This window comes from Somniosus microcephalus, unplaced genomic scaffold (assembly GCF_052327205.1).
Source record: "Somniosus microcephalus isolate GS21.2 unplaced genomic scaffold, FLI_Smic_1.0 unresolved_chr8, whole genome shotgun sequence".
Classification (NCBI taxonomy): Eukaryota; Metazoa; Chordata; class Chondrichthyes; order Squaliformes; family Somniosidae; genus Somniosus; species Somniosus microcephalus.
Genome location: NW_028225186.1, coordinates 47,061,154 through 47,068,476, shown reverse-complemented (window position 1 = coordinate 47,068,476; position 7,323 = coordinate 47,061,154).

The window sequence follows — 7,323 nt, the reverse complement described above, 5'->3', positions numbered from 1 at the left end:
GTGATCTCCCGGGAGAGGCGAAAAACCAGATAAAGACCCAATGGCCAATTTGGGAGAAAAAAATCTGGGAAATTCCTCTCCGACCCATCTAGGCGATCGAAATTCTTCCAGGAGATCACTCTGTCCCTATATTTTCTACAGTACTTACCTTCTGTAAAGGCGATCTCCACCCCAGCCAGGAACAGGAATAAAACCATCTCCTGAAATCTAACAGAATTAGAACACAGTAGGAGCAGAACAAGGCTACACGGCCCCTGGGCCCGCTCCACTACCCACAGGGCCATGACCATTCCGAACAAAGACTCATGTCCAATTTCCTGCCCGCTCCCCGTAACCCTTAATTCCCTTTACTTCTAGGAAACTATCTATTTCTGTTTTAAATTTATTTAATGATGTAGCTTCCACAGCTTTCTGGGGCAGCAAATTCCACAAACCCACCACCCTCTGAGTGAAGAAGTTTCTCCTCATCTCAGTTTTGAATAAGCAGCCCCTTATTTTAAGATTATGCCCCCTAGTTCTAGTTTCACCCATCATTGGGAACATCCTCACCGCATCCACCCGATCAAGCCCCTTCACAATCTTATATGTTTCAATAACATCGCCTCTCATTCTTCTGAACTCCAATGAGTAGAGTCCCAATCTACTCAACCTCTCCTCATTTGAGCACCCCCTCATCCCCGGGCTTAACCGAGTGAACCTTCTTTGTACTGACTCGAGAGCAAGTATGTCTTTTCTTAAGTATGGACACCAAAACTGTATGCAGTATTCCAGGTGCGGCCTCACCAATACCTTGTACAACTGCAGCAATACCTCCCTGTTTTTATATTCCAACCCCCTAGCAATAAAAGCCAACATTCCATTGGCCTTCTTAATCATTTGCCGCACCTGCATACTAACTTTTTGAGTTTCGTGCACCAGGACCCCCAGATCCCTTTGTACTACAGTACTTTCCAGTTTCTTGCCATTAAGATAATAACTTGCTCTTTGATTTTTCCTGCCAAAGTGCATAACCTCACACTTTCCAGTATTGTATTCATTCTGCCAAATCTCTGCCCACTTACTTAGCCTGTCTATGTCCCTTTGCAGGTTTTTTATGTCCTCCTCACTCACTACTTTCCGTCCCATCTTTGTATCATCTGCAAACTTTGATATGTTACACTCGGTCCCCTCCTCCAAATCGTTAATATAGATTGTAAAGAGTTGGGGACCCAGCACTGACCCCGGCGGAACACCACTAGTTACTGGTTGCCAATCTGAGAACGAACCATTTATCCCAACTCTCTACTTTCTGTTAGAGAGCCAATCCTCCACCCACGCCAGAATATTACCCCCAATCCCGTGATTTTTTATCTTGAGCAATAATCTTTTGTGTGGCACCTTGTCAAATGCCTTTTGGAAGTCTAAATACACTACGTCCACTGGTTCCCCTTTACCCACCCTGTATGTTACTTCCTCAAAAAACTCAAGCAAATTTGTTAAACATGACTTCCCCTTCATGAAACCATGCTGAGTTTGCCCTATTAAATTATGTTTATCCAAATGTCCCGTTACTGTCTCCTTAATAATGGACTCTAACATTTTACCAACCACAGATGTTAGGCTAACAGGTGTATCGTTTCCAGCCTTCTGCCTACTAGCCTTTTTAAATAAGGGTGTTACATTAGCAGTTTTCCAATCTGCCGGGACCTTTGCTGAGTCCAGTGAGTTTTGGAAAATTATTACCAATGCATCCACAATCCCTACCGCTACTTCCCTCAAGACCCTGGGATGCAAGCCATCAGGTCCAGGGGATTTATCCGCCTTGAGTCCCATTATTTTACCAAGTACCGCTTCCTTAGTGATTTTAATTGTATTTAGTTCCTCCCCCCCCCTAGAGCCCCCTGTTTGTCCAGTGTTGGGATATTCTTAGTATCCTCTACTGTAAAGACTGATACAAAATAATTGTTCAGTGTTTTTGCCATCTCCATGTTTCCCACCATTAATTTCCCGGTCTCATCCTCTAAGGGACCAACATTTACTTTAGCCACCCTTTTTCTTTTTATATAACTATAGAAACTTTTACTGTCTGTTTTTATATTTTTTGCTAATTTACTTTCATAATCTATCTTCCCTTTCTTAATCAATCTTTTTGTTATTTTTTGCTGTCTTTTAAAGACTTCCCAATCTTCCATCCTCCCACTAGATTTGGCTACCTCATATGCCCTTGTTTTTAGTCGGATACTATCCTTAATTACTTTACTTAGCCACGGATGGCTATCTTTTCTTTTACACCCTTTTTTCCTCAGTGGAATATATTTTTTTTGGAAGTTGTAAAATAACTCCTTAAATGTACACCACTGGACATGTACCGTCTTACCCTTTAATCTATTTTCCCAGTCCACTCTAATTAATTCCGCTCTCATACCTTCATAGTCTCCTTTATTCAAGCTCAGCACGCTTGTTTGTGATCCAACCTTCTCACCCTCTAATTGAATATGGAACTGAACCATGTTATGGTCACTCATTCCAAGGGGATCCTTTACTAGGACATTTTTAATTAATCCTGTCTCATTACACAGGACCAAATCTAAGGTTGCTTGCCCCTGGTCGGTTCAGTTACACACTGCTCAAGAAACCCATCCCTAATACACTCAATGAACTCTTCCTCAAGGCTGCTCTGCCCAATTTGATTTGTCCAGTTAATACGATAATTAAAATCCCCCATAATTATAGCTGGTCCCTTATTACAAGCCTCAACTATTTCCTGATTAATACTCCGTCCAACAGAGTTGCAACTGTTCGGAGGCCTATAGACTACACCCACTAGTGTTTTTTTCCCCTTATTATTCCTTACCTCCACCCAAACTGTTTCACTATCCTGCTCCTTTGACCCAATATCATTTCTCTGTATTATAGTGATTCCTTCCTTTATTAACATAGCCACCCCACCTCCTCTCCCTTCCTGCCTGTCCTTCCTGAATGTTAAATAACCTGGTATGTTTAATTCCCAGTCATGGTCACCCTGCAGCCATGTTTCTGTAATGGCCACAAGATCATACCCATATGTCATTATTTGTGCCGTTAACTCATTCATTTTGTTACGAATGCTACGTGCATTCAGATAAAGAACTCTCAAATATGTTTTGTAACACTTAGTTCCTGTTTTTTCCCTTTTTAGTACTTTACTTTTTACTCCATACCTTCTGTCCCTTCCTGACACATTCTGTTTTTTAATTCCCCCACTGCTACCTAAGTCTATGACCTTCTCTGTTGTCATTTCTATTATTTGCTCTCTAGAAACCTCCCCCCCACTAATTAGTTTAAAGCCCTCTCTACAGCCCGAGTTATATGATTCGCCAGGACTCTAGTCCCAGCACTGGCCAAGTGGAGTCCATCCCAACAGAACAGCTCCCTCCTATCCCAGTACTGGTGCCAGTGTCCCAAGAAGCAAAACCCATTTCTCCCACACCAGTCTTTGAGCCACGCATTTAACTCTTCAATTTTATTTATCCTAGCCAAATTCGCTCGTGGCTCAGGTAATAACACAGAGATTATTACCCTTGAGGTTCTGTTTTTTAATTTGACCCCTAGCTGCTCATACTCCTTTAACAGAACCGTCTTCCTTGTCCTATCTACGTCGTTTGTACCAACATGGACCACGACAACTGGATCCTCCCCCTCCCACTGCAAGTTTCTTTCCAGCCCAGAAGAGATGCCCTTAACCCTGGCACCAGGCAGGCAACACAGCCTTCGGGACTCCCGCTCTTGACTGCAGCGAACCCTATCTATCCCCCTAATGATACTATCCCCTACCACTACAACATTTCTTTTTACTCCCTCCACTTGAATGGCCCCCTGTACCACGGTGCTGTGGCCAGGTTGCTCATCCTCCCTGCAGTCCCCGCTCCCGCCCTCACAGGGAGTAAGAACCTCGACCCTGCTGGACAAGAACAAGGGCTGCGTCTCCTTCAACACTACATCCTGGATCCCTGTACCTTCCTCACTCGTAGTCACACCGTCCTGTCCCTGACCACGGACTACATCTGCAGTAATTAACTTCATAGGTGTGACCATCTCCTGAAACATAGAGTCCAGGAACTTCTCCCCCTCCCTGATGTGTCGCAGTGTCCGAAGCTCGGTCTCAAGCTCCATAACATGGAACTTGAGTTCCTCTAGCAGCAAACACTTGTCACAGATGTAATCACCGTTAGCCTCAATGGGGTTCACCGGCTCCCACATCTCGCAACAGTAACACATCACATGCTCCATTCTATATAATTAATTTAATTTCTTATTATTAGTTATGAAGACCCTGCGTATGATAATATCACACCACTATTCAATAGGACTTACCAACTTAAAGGTATGAAAGAGAAGAGAAGGAAGAAAACCAACCAACCAGCTGATCACCAACCTCCTCCTTGAATACTGTCTGTGGAGCCTGTTTGGTTGACTCGTCTCGCTGCTCCGCCTCCGCAGTGCTGTCTAAGCCTGGGAGTGGGGAATAATACAGAGCAAAAACACACCCTCACCTCCCACTTATCCGAACTCTCCCACTTAGCAAAACTCCAACAGCACTCAATGCACAAAGCACTCCGTGCACTGCACTAGCCCCTCCCCTTTTATACCCGGATTCTACTTCCTGTTTAAACTGCCCAATAGTTTAAAAAACCCTTAAAAAATTAAACTTACTTCAAATAATTGACTTCTTAACAGACTAAAATTCACAAAATACACTTAAATGATTTTTCTCCCGCTTAGCAAAACTCCAACAGCACTCAATGCACAAAGCACCCCCTCAATGCACAAAGCCGATGAACTCCAGTATTATTTGGACAGTTTGGGTGATTGGGCAGAAGCATGGCAGATGCAATATAATGTGGATAAATGGGAGGTTATCCACTTTGGTGTCAAAAAGAGGAATGCAGATTATTATGTGAGTGACAATAGATTGGGAGAAGGGGAAGTGCAACGAAGCCTGGGTGTCCTTGTGCACCAGTCGTTGAAGGTAGGCATGCAGGTGCAGCAGGCGTTTAAGAATGCAAATGGTATGTTAGCCTTCGTAGCAAGAGGGTTTGAGTATAGGAACAAGGATGTCTTGCTGCAGTTGTACAGGGCCATGGTGAGACCTCATCTGGAGTATTGTGTGCAGTTTTGGTCACCTTATCTGAGGAAGGATATTCTTGCCATGGAGGGAGTGCAGCGAAGATTCACCACGCTGATGGCTTGGATGGCAGGAATGAAGTATGAGGAGAGATTGGGTCGATTGGGCTTAAACTCGCTGGAGTTTAGAAGAATGAGAGGGGATCTCATCGAAAATTATAAAATTCAAGCAGAACTAGTCAGACTAGATGCTGGAAGGATTATCGCGATGGCCGAGGAGTCGAGAACCAGAGGTCACAGTCTAAGGATAAGTGGTAAGCCATTTAGGGCAGAGATGAGGAGTAATTTCTTCACCCAGAGATTGGTGAACCTGTGGAATTCTGTACCACAGGAAGCAGGAGAGACCAATTAATTAAATATATTCAAAAAGGAGTTAGATATATTTCTAAGGCTAAAGGGATCAAGGGATATGGAGAGAAGGCCGGGACAGGGTACTGAATTTGTATGATCAGAAATGAACTCATTGAATGGTGGAGCAGGCTCGTTGGGCCGAATGGCCTACTCGTTGTCCTATCTTCTATGTTTCTATGATTCTACGTGTAGTGAATTGAATTAGCTGATGATTGGCTTCTCTGATGGTGGGAACCTTGGGCGCAGGCCGAGATGGAGCATGAACTCGGCACTTCTGGCTGAAGGTTGTTGCAAACGCTTCAACTTAACATGGAGTTTGCTATTATTCAGGATGAAGACGTTTATTAACCCGACATTTTTTGTGACTATATTTGTTGCTCATTGCTTTGTACTCGCTCTCTGTCTCACTGTCTTTCGCGTCACGTTGTGTATACTAACTCTTTGCCTTTTATCCTGGACTGTTTATTTATAACACTTTTTCTGCAACTCTGTGCTTGTCCAACTGTGACTGCCTCACTTTTCTATCGTTTCGTCTTCATGGCTCCCTCTGTTTCTCCATATCTCCCCATCTATCTCTCTCCCTCTCCCTCCATCTCTGTCTCCCTCCCTCGCTCTCTTCCCTCTGTCTCTCCTCCCTCTCTCTCACACTCTCTTCCACTATTGCTGTCTGTCTATCCCTCTCTATCTCTCCCTCACTTTTCCCCCTTCTCTCTTATTCTCTATGTCTCTGTCTCTCCTATATCGCTCGCTCTGTGTGTCTCTCTCTGTCTCTCTCTCTCCTCCCCATCTCTATCTCCCCTCTCTTTCCTCTCTCTTGCTCTCATTCTCTCTCTATCTCTCGCTGTCTATCCCTCTCTCTCTGTCTCTCTGTGTCTCTGTCTCTCTCCTCCGCCGCTCTCTCTCTGTCTCTATCACTTTCTCTCTCATCCACCTCTCTCTCTCTCTCTTTGTATCTGTCATTGACTGTCTCTCTCTATCATCCTCTCTCTCTCTGTATCTTCCTCTCTAGCCCTCTCTCTCTGTCTCTATGTTTCTCTCTCTCTATCCCCCTCTCTCTCTATCACTGTCTATCCCTTTCTTTCTGTCTCTCTGTCTCTCTCTCTCTCTCTCCCTCTGCCTCTCTGTCTCTGTCAATCTCTCTCTCTGTATCTTACTGGCTGCTTCGCTTTTCCATTCTCGAATTGCCTGAAGAGCAATTACCTGACGGATGAGTGTTGTGAGGACCTTGTTTCTGCTCTCTGTGTGAAGAACACGCTGAAAGTCCTGGAACTCTCCTTTAAAGGATTCTCATAAAAATCTCTGGAGCACTTCCACCAACTCGTTCTGAAATGTGCCCGTCTGGAGGAGATTATGTAAGAGTTTTAAAGTTTCTGCTTTGTATTTCATTTAACATCTGCAGATAATTATCAAATAAAATCTGTAATAAATCTTGTCTTTATTAACACGCCATGGACATGTTGCAAATATAACTGAGCGCACATTCTCATTCCCTTTAAGGAAATCAAGGGATATGGGGATAGTGCAGGAACGGGGAGATAAGCTAGAAGAGCAGCTATGATCTTATTGAATGGTGGAGCAGGTTCGAAGGGCCAAATGGCCGACTCCAGGTCTGATTTCTTAAGTTCTTATGTTGTTATGTTCTTATGATAGCCTGTGATTTTTGGGATATTTACCTGTGGTTTTACGTTTGTTGATTTCATGACATTCACTTATGTTGCGATGCAAATCACAATCTCCGAGGTTCCTTATTTTTGAAACTCGCCCTTTTCCCCGCTCTTCCCTTTCCAGGTTAGAGTGATAGAGTGAAAATAGGGAGATAGGGGCAGATGT